The sequence below is a fragment of the Camponotus floridanus genome, unplaced genomic scaffold, assembly GCF_003227725.1.
Source record: "Camponotus floridanus strain SB8 unplaced genomic scaffold, Cflo_v7.5 scaffold41, whole genome shotgun sequence".
In the NCBI taxonomy this organism is placed as follows: Eukaryota; Metazoa; Arthropoda; class Insecta; order Hymenoptera; family Formicidae; genus Camponotus; species Camponotus floridanus.
Genome location: NW_020229559.1, coordinates 430,627 through 446,106, shown reverse-complemented (window position 1 = coordinate 446,106; position 15,480 = coordinate 430,627). Strand labels below are relative to the sequence as shown.

Sequence of the window (15,480 nt, the reverse complement as noted above, 5' to 3'; positions counted from 1 at the left end):
GAGCTCGGATATATGCGCAACGAATGCACGCGTGTACGATTCGCACGCAAATGGCGACCCCATTGACATCACGAGGCGTTTGCTAATACGCTTTCCTCGGACTTCGAGGCTGATCGAAACGTGCGCTATCGAAAAGATATAATATATAAAAAAGATAATACACAGTCTACGCTGATGTAAATACTTGTGAGCCGTTATTTTTCTCTCTCTCATTGTCCTTCACATTTCCAACTCGTTCAATTTCCATATGAAATTAATCAAATTTTTTTCAATACACATGGCCAAGTGGGAATATTGAAGGAATCGAAAACCGTCAATCGGGGTCTTTATACATCTAAAGCCGAGCCTGTTCTCGTGACTCTCCGGATGCTGATGAAATCGCGATCATCGATTCGGCAATGAATAGTTTCGCGCGCTTTCTCCTTCGTCTTTTACGAAGACGGATAGTTCATTCATAAAAGAGCGAGAGGAAGAGAATAATTTTCTGCAAACGATAATGCAAGGATATACGTACGGCGTACACGGCGGCGCGTTGTTTTTCTCGAGCCACGTAACGACACGATGCGGAGATAAAATCGGATCTAGGTTGCGCGGTGAGTCGCGAGTGAGTCAGTTGCTGTTCGCCTCGTCCGCTGGAACAAACAGAATTATTAGACTGATGTACGAATAACGGCTGCTTCGGCATTGACCGATGCATATTTTTCTACTTAGATAAACGTTTCCACGAAACTCGTTATGTAAGGCATTCGGTAAAAAAAGAAAAAAAGTGCGATAAGCGTTTCTTCTTTCAGATTAAGAAATCTTTCTTTTTAAGGAAATTAAATCACGTTTTATCAAAGATTTATTTTTAATTCAATTCAATGAAGACTACTTCAATATCATAGAGATATTGTTCTACTATTTTTTATTATTTACACATACACTATCGCTCACACTATCATAAACACACTATTATTGTGTTATATTTAGATATTTTATTTTATTTATATGCATAAAATATTTATCCATTTATGTATGTGGATGTGTAACTAAAGATAATTTTAAAAGAATTGTCCAAGTAAAAATTAGATACGAATGCTAATTTATTCTTAAAATAGCATTATCTTTGATATATATATATATATATAAAAGATAGTGCTATTTTGAGATAATGATATTTTTAGAATAGCATTCGTATTTATTTATTATCTATTATCAAATTTTTACTTATAAATTCTTTCAAAGTTATTTTTAGTTACTCATCCACATACATAAATGGATAAATATAAGTGATAATTATTTAAGAAATGTTAAAATGTCTAAAATTGTCTACCTATAATAATAGATTTTTTGATTATCATTATATTTATGCGTATAATGGTAGACGCAAAGTATATATATATATATATATATGGTTATATATTATAAAATATATAATATATTCATTGAAATATATGCAATTTTATATATACATATTTTTTTTGCATTTATTATTTGTAATAAATTAACGAGCATTCAATATTTGTGCTGAATTGTTTTCATTAGCATAGCAATCAGTAACATCTTAATTGTTGAATATGAGCGTTATTACGTAGCGATTTTTGAAAAAGATGAGGAAAGAAACTGCGTTAAAAGTATAAAGAAAAATATAATATTTACTCTTCACATAGATGCGCAATAGATCTTAATCAATCTTATATAATATTTTAGCATTTATCTATTTAATAAATGTTATTGATGTTTGATCATGTTTCATGATGTTTGATCATTTAAATTCATATAATTATTAATCATAAAATAATATTATTGTTTAAATTATATTCATAAATTTTATCATTAATTTTTCTTTCATCATAATTATGTTATTTCAAAAAATTTAGAGTTTAATATTACGGTAAATATTTTAAAATATTCTCAAATATTTTCGATTTCGATAATTATGCGTATAAGAGTCGCATAGAATGATTATGTCGGTTATCACATGACGTGACATAAATAAGTATTTTTTGATGTGGCGACGTAAACAAGTACCATTTTTTTATGAACACAGCGACGATATACACACTTACATAGTGATAATTACGCGATATGCACCGGGAATTCTTAGGTTTTCAAAGATGTGATCACATATTAAAAAACATTTCTCGTAATATTCCGTGATTTATGATAATAATGCATGTGAAATCGTTTCTTCGAATTTTGCGACAAATCAACATATACAGTATATTCGCTCTAATAGCTCTCTGAATTATTAGAGTAAATTTCTGTGATAAATCTAATCTAAATATTATACGTTATAATATTTGAATAAAAATTTTTATGAAAATTTCTCTACGTTAATTACTTTAAACTTGCTTATGTTAAATATAATGTAGCTTAGCCACATTATATTTATATCTGTTATTGCTTTTAGAGAATTGGATCAAATTAAAACAAATCCTAGAGATTTCCAAGGCAGACGATCGATTGCTTTTTCGAAATAATTTTCGTATATTTCCGAGCATACATATCATCGTGAGTCACGTTGACATGGCGTGTAGTCACGATGACTCGTTGTCATGCTGCTCGCGAAGAGGTCACGAGGTGCCAGAAAGAGAGACGGAGAAAGAGCTCTAGATGGGTTAGAAGGCATCCGGAAGTGTCGCGAGTGCCTGTTTATAGGCGCCGACGAAGGCACGTGTCGCCGAATAAAATTAAGCGCGGCCACTGACGTTGGTCAGCTGCATCTTTTGATGTTTCCGCAGACAGAGAATTAACCTCTCGAATTTATTCAAGTTTCTTTTATATTTTCCGATTGGAAACTACGAGAGTACTTTTACACGCATTTGAAAACTACGCGCAAGAAATTGGATTTTAAAATATTAATTTTGTTCCACACAAGATTCTTCATGAGTATCTTTAGGGAAAATTTAAGCACATTCTATCTTGGGATTATCGAGTGTCAATGTATTCATTATCATCGCAAGTACAAAACATGGAAATAAAAAAAACAAACTTGCGCTCGTGTTTCTTTGCGAGATACGTATAGATAAACCGGTTAAAAGCGCTTACGATAGATTGAAACTGGAGCATCGATATTTTTGGTGAGAGTCGATAACTGCGGAGAAGGTATCTTATGTGTACAAGGAAACATATATCAGTGAGCTTTTTGAAAAGATATAATCCAATATTTTACATTTTAAATCATACGATATATTTTACATGCGATATATATATATCGATGTAATATTTCCTACAAATACATATACATATTCGCTTGCTTTAAAAATACATTTTCAAAGTACACGTATTTCTCAATTATCTATATTGTTTTCTTTAATTTATCATTGTGATATCGATAAGACAAAAAATACAATGTTTGAAAAAAACATCGAGCGTTACTGATATTCGTGTTATTAGATACCAAGCAAGTAAAGTACAAATTAAGGTCTATTTATAGCCATCGATTCGTAGAATCGATAGAGACCTTAGTTTATACACACATGGTTATAATTATACTTGGCAATAATTTTATTAAAAAATTAAAATTCGTGACACATGACATCGAAAATAAAATATAGAAAAATAGGTTGTATTCTTTTACAATCTATTAATATATTAATCAACACGATTAAATATTATCCAAATATTTGATTTCAAGAATTTTATTTTGATGTATAAAAATTAAATTCCTTTCTCTGATCTTTATCTGGTCTGTTTCGATATCAATAAACAAAGTATTGATTTCTTTCGAAGTATTGATTTTCTTTGCTACATGTTTGCCAGTTTGACTTGTAGGACTTCGAAGAGAACCGTACAAGTGAAATCGTCGTCATGCACGAGAGTAACAGTTCAACAATGTGGCTACTGCTTGGAACAATCCGCTCGCATCAGTCATGCAAAGCAGTGAACCGTGCTAATAACGCCATTATGAACCAACGCAGCTTCAAAGCTGTCGATTTATGACTGTGCGTTTCACTCTTAAGTAGGTAATTCTTAGAGCTCGGAGAGTAATATTGAAATATAAATATTTTGAGCGTTGAACGTTGAAAATAAACATTGTCGTGTAGTTTGTAATTTAACACTGCAATAAAATCCGTATATAATAAATATCTCGAAGCTGCGAGTGCAAAATTTTGCCTTGTAATCGTAAATAAGCATAGCGGAAGAGACGCCTATAATTATGTTGTTATTCGGTTGTTTCACTATCTGTATCTCATTTGCGCCGGTAGACGGAAGTTTTTCCTTATCTTAATTGTTTTTTTTTTCAGTCGCAATTTATTCAGCTGTGAATAATGAAAAACGACAAAAACGAGCAAAAATATTATTTGACGTTGTTTGCACATCAGAAAGATCCATACAAGTGTCGTTTATCAGCTTTTTATATGCCGCTTTCCGAAAATACTTGTAAAAACTGATTACTTGGCAAATCGAAAACGGTGATGTGTAAGGCGTTCGTGTGACGCAGCGATCAGCTGACTGTCATATCGCATGAAGGCGCTGAAAGTGCAAGCTGCATCTCGGATGGTGCAACATCAGTCAACGTGACTAGTTCTGTATCTCTGTTACGGCATCGAATTCCGTATTATAGCGTCATGTTACGCCGTTTTTGTACCGTTGATAGCCACGTGCTAGTCAATGACAAACTTCCTCGCGTGTAAAGGACGTCACTCTCTTCGGTCGGATCTCTTCGTTGATTTAACGCATAAATACAATGCTCGTGCTACTCTCGCTCGTGTCACCTGCTTAATCATTCTTGCTGTTGGCAAAGATTGCCTAAAAAATACAGTGGTGCTTCGATAAATAGGACTTTCGACGACCTGTTCAACCTGATTCAAAATGTTCAAAATTCTTAATCTGTTGTGCAATTGCTAGTTTTTGAAAAATTGCGAAAATATTGTTAGTAACATTAAAAAAAAAGAAATTATCAAGTGCGACGTTTGATATAAAATGATGGAAAAATTGCAAGAGCAAATGAAATTTCTCCTAAGCACCACTGTGAGACAGACCATTGTTATTAGATTCATCGTTCTCTTTTGCTTCCTCCTTTTGCTTCTCTTTCTCTCTCTCTCTTTCTCTCTCTCTCTCTCTCTCTCTCTCTTTCGATGGAGATTAGCTCGTGTATGCGAGAATTTTTTCGGATTATGACCGTGCATTGCATTGGCCTCGACGTTGCTGGCACACGTGTGGCACGCTATCACGTCGGCTGCCAAGCACAGCATACACTCGATACGAACGTCTTTTCTATTTAGCGATGCATTGAGTCCACCTATACCAAATTTATCTGCGACTATTGTTACTGCTATGTTATTTGGTCAGTCGCTAATTGCGACGTTAAGAATCGAAAATATCTAACAACGTTCTCTTTTTATTTGCACGTTCATTTGATTTGCGTAGAACTATGCAAGTGGACACAGATGATCACGAGAAATAAAATCATAAATAAGAATATACGGAAAAGTTATATTTTCTTTGTAAATGCAATAAATTGAACTCTTATTTCTACGTGGATGTAAAAACACACATATTTTATAAATATTCAAAACTTTCAAAAATATTGTGATTTAAAAATTAAATATATTTCGTAATAATTTATTTGTATTACGATTCTATCTTTTATCTATGACGCTGCACTGATCAAGATTATTAGAGTTAGCTTCATTAATAAATGGTTAGTGTAAGTTTAAATTATTCCTTATAATTTTACAAGGAAAATCAGATAAATCAAGATTGGATCTTACGAAATCGTTCGTAAGATTATAAGATAAAATCGAAGCTTGTTATTTCATAACTGGCAACTCTTTGATCCCATTTACCGAATGACGAGATTACAGAATGACGAGAAATTTCTCGTGAATCGTAAATCTCAATTCAGTAGAAATAAGACGTTCTATTATTTTTTCCTTTTTTTCAATGAGTTGGTTCGCTAGGATTTTGAAAAAAGTATATTTCATTGCATTCGCGATCGTAAGTATTTTCAAGCGAGTAATTTTGTCGTGGAAGGGTTAACTGTCGAGGAAATCGGCCGCCAAATAGTTTCTCGTAGTCCCTCGCATTCCGGGTGAGTTACGCTCATGTCGATGAGCGGCTATGCAAGCGTTCTACAAGCGGGCGCTATTGCATGCGCGGATAAGTATGCAAGTAAGCAGGTCGATGCACTCCACCCACACCTGGCCCGCGCAAAATAGCCGGTCTGTCCTTGACACGGCGTGAACTGTCTCGAAGTGGAATTCACCCGTAGAAATCGCTCGGCAAACGAGATTACCCAACATATTTCTCCACTTAACGCGAAGCTCTTACTGTCATCGTTCGTCTGCAGACAATTAGTCCGTTTCATTATCACGTATGTAAAAAGGTATGTCTAATAATGTACTATTCTACGATTAGATATCGTCTACGTGCAGAAGTAAAGAGATAGACTGGCTTCATTTTTATCTTTTTTTATCTTTACAGTCGGCTATTTGTCATAATTGATTTTCGTTTACCGATAGTAACATTACTTTTTCGTATCTATTCCGAAGGCTTGGCAGTTTGCTATTGATGTGCCGCATTGTAATCGTGCCAAATCGCATCGGTGCATCGATCGGTGGGTCGTTCTCTTAAGTGTACGCGGTGCGTACGAAGGACGATTTAATACTACAACAATCTCCATTGTTGGAGGATTCAGACAACAGATTATTATCGGTTTAATGTAACGAGGGCATTGTTTCAAAAAAATATTTATCAAAGCGAGAGAAAATATTTATACATCGAGTAATATTTATATACATAGAGCAAACTTTTTATAAAAAGAAATCTGTAGAGAGAATTATATTTTTGTTGAGATACATATTTCGTAAGAGCTAAAAATATCCTTAAAATTAAAAAAAAAATCAAAAGAGTTAAAAAAAAATAACGGACTATTATCATTTAATGTAACGAGAGCATTGTTTCAAAAAAATATTGATCCAAGGAAAATATTTATATACATCATGGAACAAACTTTTTATAAAAAGAAATCTGTAGAGAGAATTATATTTTTGTTGAGATACATATTTCGTAAGAGCTGAAAATATCCCTAAAATTAAAAAAAAAATCAAAAGAGCTTAAAAAAGAAACAGACTATTGAATCGTTATATCATATTATCGTTTAATGTAACGAGAGCATTGTTTCAAAAAAATATTTATCCAAGCGAGGGAAAATATTTATATACATCATAGAACAAACTTTTTATACAAAGAAATCTGTAGAGAGAATTATATTTTTGTTGAGATATATATTTCGTGAGAGTTAAAAGTATCCCTAAAATTAAAAAAAAAAGAGCTATCAAATATCTAAAGCAATAAATGAGAGAGGGAGGGGGAAGCGGGCGCCGAAACGCATTAAATCGACACTGCGCGTATAACTCTATACTCGTATGACAGACAGCTGCATCCCCATTTTCTGGCATTCGCATCGCATCAAACGGCACACGTGCCCTCACGCACAACCCACGCGCGTGTGAGGCCGATGAGGAATTGCCACGCGGCGCGGGAATGGGCACGAAACTTGTTTACGCGACGAAGCAACGTTGTGGCATTCCGCGACGTAAGTTGCAGTTATTCAGGGAGCCTTGACTCGTGGCGGCCGCGTAGGTGCACCTCGTCGCACATATACGGGCATGAGACATCCGCTGGGATGAAAGGAGAGGGAAGATCTTACGGATCACGGACCTGAATTAATTGTAGACTGCGAATGCGCGCAACACACACGCACACACACGGTACCTATATATAAGCGTGACGAATATCTCTCGTGCTATTGATCTTTATGTCAAACCAGGCCGTGGCATCATGATATGTTTGTCGTAATCAATTTCCGAGAGACGAAACGAAAAACAAATTGTCAACAAGATGGTAATAAACGATCGAAGAAAAAGTTATCCTGTCTTTAATCTGGAAGATAAAACGATCCGTGTTTATTTGCTCGACGTAATAAATGTATTTTTATTCATAATAATAATGGGAGAAGAAATAAATAGGAAAGTTGTTTTTTAATAGAAATGTATCATTTCGCACGTTCTATTTTTTTTATCAGAAACTTTTTTCGTACACAATGTTGCCTCCTTTGAGGCTCGTGAGATTATCGATTATAAAAAAATAGAACATTACGATATGAGTTATAAATTGATCAATGTTCCGTGGAAAGTACATCGAAGAATAATTCTTTTATCGAACACTTTAATCTTTGAAACTAAAATTTTTTTCAGAGTTTGACTCTTCTGTGCTTTGCAACATTCTTACATATCTTAATTTTATTTTTCTAATAAACTTAATTAATATCTTAATTTTATTTAGAAAAATAAAATAATTTTAATAAACTTAAATATCTTAATTTTATTTTTCTAATAAATAGCATATATTTGACATTTCTAGCAACATTGATAAATTTCTTAAATTTAATTATATCATTTCTTCTTTTTATGACATATTTCTTTCTTGTTTTGTTTACGTCTAGAATGGAATGTCTTTAATCCAAAGTCTCAAAGTCGATTAATACTTTTATTTTGCATGATGCAAGCATTATATCATTGCACGAGACACTTGCAGCCTTGCATCATTTGCATCAAGATCAACAAATCGCCGAGATCGGAATTTGTTAGAAAGTGGCGCGGGTACAACTGATAGAGAATCATGCCATGCAACGGTGCATACGTTCCGCCACACTTTATCTGCCGCGTGGGAGGTCTGGATCAATGTAGTTTGCGATGGAACGCGAAATGACGCTGGTAATCGCGGCCGGTGGTTTATGGGCCGAGCAGCTATCCGCTAGAAATAATGTGCGTTCGCGTCGGTCGAAGAGTATCAAGAGAACGCGAGGTCGAGCGCGCGATGATAATCTTTTGTTCGTCCGGGATACCTGTCCGAACAAAGGAACCGTGCGTAAAATATGTACTCTGTGAAAGAAAGGTGGAGAAGCACTTGGGGAGCTTTCCCACGTGCCGCCAACTGACTATCCGATTTACATAGTCTGAATCTTTAAGCGCGATTCACTCCCCCTCTCTCCCCGATTGTCATAATTACTTAGGTGAATATTTATGCGTAGAAAGCGAATCTAAAAAATTTCTGCGTAATAAAAGTCGTTATATCTTACAAAGATGTTTCGCGCAAAATATGCGAAGAGATATTTATCATCTCAATAACATGTCTGAAATATTTATTATCTCAATAAATTATCATATATTGAAATTTGATGAACGCGCAATTATCCCTCATTTTCATCTTATATTCATTATTTATGCGCGTATTTAATTACGTATAAATTAAAAAAAAAATTAAACTTGTATTTTAATACATATTGTTTAAATTTCATGTAATCGCACAATATGTATATTTCTCGTGTATATATTTCGGTCCACCGACCTATACCTTGCCTCGTGGGCAATCTCGAGTATAGACCTGTGATTTCTCCGGCGCTCACGTACGGACAAGGTTAACCGGTCGATGAGCTCAGGACTCAAGCTGGAAGCGATCGTCCGGTATTCACGTAGCGAATTACTGTCACGCACGAGGGCTTTCTATTCCTCCATGAAATCGCCACGTGTGGAAATCCGATTTCCGATATTTAGATCCGGGATTCTTTTTCTTGCCTCCGATCTATTGGAAAAAATTGATAACTATCTCGGATGTAAACAGAATCATACAAACAGAAGAGAGCACTAGAATAGATTAGAGTTTGAATATTAAAATCATTTCCTGAAGAAGAAGGTACCAACTATACGATTGTATTCAATTTTGGACAAGTATGCGTCTTGGAATGCACGAGGATATAAATCAGCGGAAATTTCATGTTAATCATACTCGGATTGTTTACGTCATACACTTGTTACATCAAAGTTACAACGGCAATTTGTATTTTTCTCTTACGTCCCAGTCTCGCGAGAAGATTGCGATAGCTGTTCTTGTTAACTTGCAATTAGCATTACATTATCTAGGCAAACAATTGTTGGGTGTTATCCATCGGATTTCCTCCTCGCGATCGAGATTTTCCTTAGACACGTTTTAACGCATTTTTCGCGAAAACATCCGGCGCGCTAATGAATTGCACATTCCTCGGAAAGTGTTAGCCGTAACGGTATAGATCGGCGATAACGGTATCGGAATATTTCTGCGTTATTGTCCATTGACGTCATTAATGCTACTCGTATAATATTTTCGCGAAAACGTATGAGTGCTCTATTAACATGTATGCTTATTACGCTGCGAGTAAATGAATTTTAATTAGTCAGCAATGAATTTATGTTTCTCGACGAGGGCATTTCCGCGACGATAAATCGCGATGGTGGCATTTCCGCGAAAATCAATCATTAAACATAAACACGCAAATGGCAAGCTAATCGAGTGATTAATTTGCACTACGATGTCGATACATACTCATTCGATCGAGCCTTTCCGCATGAAAATTTCCATTGATACTATGTCGTGGCGCGATATAAAGTCCGATAAAAATAGTCAAATCAAAAAACAATTAAAATATGCAATAATCTTGCAATTTGTGAGCTCCGAAGATCATATTCCATAGGAAATTACTCAAATTTTCTTATCATATTTACAAGTAAAATAAAAACAAATATTAAATCTTAAATATATGTCAGCAACAAGAAAGAACATTTCATAATTTTATTAATTTTATTTTATATTTAATTTTTTAATTAAATTAATTTTATTAATTTTATTTTATATAATAAAATAAAAGAAAATGGAATTATTGGAATTGTTGCGGAATACACGTAAGCATGAATACGTTTGCATGCTCAAGCAAAATGCGTGATTAATGCATTGATAATACTAAAGACGCGCATAGAATAAGAAATGAGAATAAATAAATATCGTTAACGTTAAACGCAGCTCACAATGTGAAATAGCTGGTGGCATGCGCACGAAAATTATATTTGTCGTAATGTCGTAGATCGTATCGCACGCTCGTGACAAACACACACGAGTGTCATCGTGACGTCAATAAGACTGACAAGTGCGTACGATTTGCCAACGCGTCTCCTTTATCTACGCCGATTGTCGGCGCGCACGACTTTTCGCGACGTCACAGCACGATGCATTTTAACGATTCGTCGATCTACCATCTCGCGTTAGTCGTCGATCGATATCGGATCGAACAATCGGTTCTCGATATCGCGAGAAACCACTCACTCGCCATATCGCACATCGGTATTTTATTTTTTTCTTCTTTTTTTTTTCAAGTGCGTGTTTACAAAGTATGTTGCGTGCATCGTAAGTTATCGAGGAAAATGATTGATTACAATCGATATTGATGGATTCATTTTTTTCCATTCAATAATATTGTATATCGTTTTGAATTCTTTGAACATAGTGTACGTATTATTTTATTTTTCATCAAAATAATTATAGTTAGATAATTATAATCATATAAAATGTTATAATTTATAATTATAATTATATTAAAATAACAATTATTCATTTAAATGAGGCTCAATATAATTCAAAATTATTATAATAATATGTCAACACAATTAAATTCGAGAGAGTTCAAGAGTAGAATGTGAAGTAATAATATAATTAAATAATATGAAACTAAAAACTATTCTATAAATTTCTGGAAATGGTCTCGTTATTCTTCGCATTACACTGTAACAAGAATAGAATAATAATAATAGAATTTAGAATCTTGTAGAATGTTTTAAAATATGTTACAATTTTTTTTGGTAGAAACAATTTATCAGGTTCTTTGTGCAATTTTACGAATTGTTTATTTGTTTTTGTTGTTGTGGCCGGGAGCCAGCAATCTCGCATTTTCTAATACGATTCTTAGACGCAGCTTCACAAATCGCTCATTCCTATTACGTAATTTTAATACCTGTGACTGTATTACCGGTGCAGATGGAAACGTTGTCGCTCGTGATAGATTTAGAAGTGTAATAATCGCGTTAATTTCTTTTTTTTTAATGTTCAAAAATTAATAACAATTTTTTTAAATATTATGGGCGACTATGTGTATCAATTAAAACAATGATAGCCAAAATTAAACAGAATATATGGTTTATGAAGACAAAATTAATAAAGGATATTAATAGCCGGTAGTAAAAGTGTATTAATTAAATATCTTGTTAAAGAATTTTCTCTTTTATAATTATATAAAATATTTTATCTAATTATTAATTACAAAATACTTTTTAAATTAAGATCCGAGTGCGAACTTTAGATTGCCATTGCCATTTATTGTGACATTTGTCATGCTATCGAGATCTCTGGCCTCGCAAGCGTAAATTTCGTCAGCGCGTATCAGCGATATCGTCGTTTATCGTCGTCGTTGAAAACGTACATGTTTCCGCCGTCGGAAAAAACTCGATAAGAAGGCAAACTGCGCCGATTTGCGATTTTCATTTGCGCTTTCCCTCCTCTCTCCGGCGCCGCAAAGTCGCTTCTTGTCGCAATCCTCCTACTTGATTCCGTTTGTACGCATTTGATTGCGCTCGCATTCGCCTTGTTCAATAGTGTTTTTCCATGCGCGCATTTCAACGCACGCACGCGTGGAGACACTTTAATTCGCGCGCGAGTTTGCTCTCCAAAAATAGACGGTACAGCTGTCGTTCGATGTTTTGTAGCCCGGAACTTTTATTGCCCCGTCGACGACGTCTGGGAGAGACAGCGATGTTTCATTATGCATAAAATCTTTTCCCGGCAACTAGTCGAAAGTAGAGAAAAACGACAGTAGCCACGCAAAATAATTATATGACATATAGACTAAATTCAAAGATTGATTTAAATTTGATATAAAAATACGATGAAGAAAAAACAAAAATTTCAAAATGAAAAAGCTCAAAATGATTGTAAATAAAAAAACTTATGTATTTTGATTGTTAAAAAAATAATATGTATTTTTGTTTTATCTTGATATTTTTTAAAATTTGTTTTTCTTGATTAAATATAAATTAAACGAAAGTATAGAATAGAAAAGTCTCTGCTCGCAAAAAATTTCGCGCGATTCCGATCTTGATGTTTTTCATCATTTTGCGTTGTGACTATTATTTTTGCTACTATTTTTAGCTTTGACAGCGCAACATGTTGCTATTTTTAAGCTTCGACAACGCATTTTCCTCGCAATCAATGATAATCACGTTACTCGTTCATATTATTTCCAAATTTTTCTCGCATGTATCATTTCCAATTATTTTTTTCATGTACTTTTTTTCGAAAGCTTAATGCCTGTTTTATAAACAATCGATTCACGATACTAATATTTTTACATAAATTTGCAATTCAATTCATTTTGCTTTTTTTTCTACTTTGACGACATTGACTAAATCTCGACAGATTTTCCTTGCCGTCATAGCACCACTAATTACATCATTTAATCATATCGCAACGTTTTTTCCATGTCGGAGGTCTTTCTTCCTCCTATTGCTTGTTTGAGATAGATACGCAATCGTTCTATCTCGAATTGCTCTCGTGATGAAATGACAAAAACATTACTTGGAAATTTATAATTTACTTATTATTTGTTATCTTGCACGCAAGTCAGTCTTCTTCGTTATATCGTATTTGAGCAAATTTATTTTTTACTTTACTGGAATGTGTTATGATACTTCAAATTTATTTGCTTCTACTAAATGATTACGGCAAATATCGTTTTATTGTATAAATAAATTTCGAGCGAGAATAATAACAGGAAAATTGGTATAAGAACAAACACAGATTACAAATATCAATCGAGTCGAAGAAAGTCAAATAATCCAATGCATCATTGAAACTGCTTGCAACTTGTCGACGTTTATAGAAAAAATATTTATCGCACATGTGTTTTTATGAAGCCACATTTTTTTTTAATGCAATTATTCGAAACATCCAATTCAAGAATTTGATGGCAATTAAATTATTCAATGCATTAAGAAAGTTACTTGGAAATACCGCAGTAAATTCGAAATAAATGCATTTGCAAGAAAGGTATGATACGATCAAGTTACTTCGTGATCGCATTGAACGTATTATGCAAAATATTCAAATTAATGGGAATTGTTTTGCGTGTGAAAAAAAGATAGAATAAGTTAAATAGCAAAGTCGCGCCAATTCCAATGGCTTTTATCCATGCACAAGTTTCGAGACGCATAAACACGAAACATTGCACGCGTCCTCGAGCTTGATTTTTACGCGCACGCGAAGTCGCGTGTTCTTTATCCTTTATCCGTGCATGGTGTTGTTAAATATTCGTCCACTTATCAACACCCGGCATCTAAAGCAGCGAATTTTGCATCTGTCCATGCAAAACGTTCATTTTGCCACCTGAGGCAGGTTTCTACCCCGCGTCTTGCGAGCGCTTATCTCAGGCAATCAGAACTGAATTAACGTTACAATGTTACCGATGACGCAACTAAACTGTGATGCACATGCCTAAAATCAGAGATTACAATTAAACTTGCTTTAGATACTCAGACATTATTTTTACATTTTGTTCTGTGCAAAGGATGCTTCACAATATTTTTTCTTACTTAAATTTTTTTTTACATGGAGCGTAATCAATATAAATGTATAATAATTAATTATAAATTTGAAATCATAATATTATGTATTTGATGTGACTAATATAATATATTATATTTGACTCTTGTTCTTAAATCATAAAGAAAAAAGTCGAATAAAATCATTGTATATTATTATTTTTCTTATTCTATATTTTTGCCTCAATGCATTTCTCCTTTATTTTCGTATATTCCATGTAGGCCAAGGATGAACCGGAATGAGATGCCTGTTAAGTTTATTTTGAAGAGAGTTTTAAGAGTCCAACGGTCAGCAAACCGTGTCGTGTCTTTTGTTATGATAATGTAATCAGAACAAAATTCAGAGGCATAATATAATCGACATTGAATAGAAAATAGGTGGAGGAATGGAATACACGTGTCGCAATAAAGTGATTTATTATGTCAATTGCGTTAAAACCTTGGAACTAAAATGATTAAACTCGTTCACAGTTTACGATTAACGAAAGAATTTTTAGAAAGAGGTCATACATATGTAGAACAATCAGTCTCACAAATTTTCAAATTACGTAATTGGGAAATTGATTCTAACTGAACGTTTCAATTCGCATATTCATCTGTTATATCTAAAATATAAAAACAATAAGAGTCTCGTTATGATAGAATAAATATGTTAAAAATTATAAAATTAGTAAGTTAAATAAAAAAAAATTTATATATACATATATAAATTTATGTAAAAGTATAAAAATATATATTTCTTTTCGCTGATTTTCGTGCTTCTTATTTATAAGAGTACCAATATTATATAGATTTTTTGTATAAAACATTCTGAATGGCAGTGACGAAACTCGAGACACAGCATCCGTACAAAGTTCAGTCGATGTGTGTCTGATAATGTCTTATTCATGAGTGATAACGGGGGGCGTAGGTCGGACTCGCACTTCGAAGCCTCTTCGCATTGCATCTAAATTGCGAACGTTTTTGTCATTCTCCTGATCATTTTGTCTTCTCGTCTTTGCGTCACTTCGTCGTTTAAGCTCAAGATGCCCGA

The 15,480-nt window shown here is 33.8% G+C and overlaps 1 protein-coding gene across 3 annotated transcripts in view; it reads left to right on the top strand.

Moving 5' to 3' along the window:
* LOC105258817 overlaps nt 1-15,480 on the top strand; it is a 34,879-nt gene that overhangs the window by 4,150 nt on the left and 15,249 nt on the right. Inside the window, exon 1 of one of the 3 annotated variants that reach the window (XM_020029870.2) lies at nt 6,295-6,313. The exons of 1 other annotated variant lie outside the window; for it this stretch is intronic. The gene's annotated coding sequence lies outside the window, so the exon portion shown is untranslated. Of the gene's footprint in view, nt 1-6,294; nt 6,314-11,072; nt 11,307-15,480 lie in introns of those variants that run through there. One more of the 3 variants, XM_011270329.3, reaches the window with a different exon arrangement.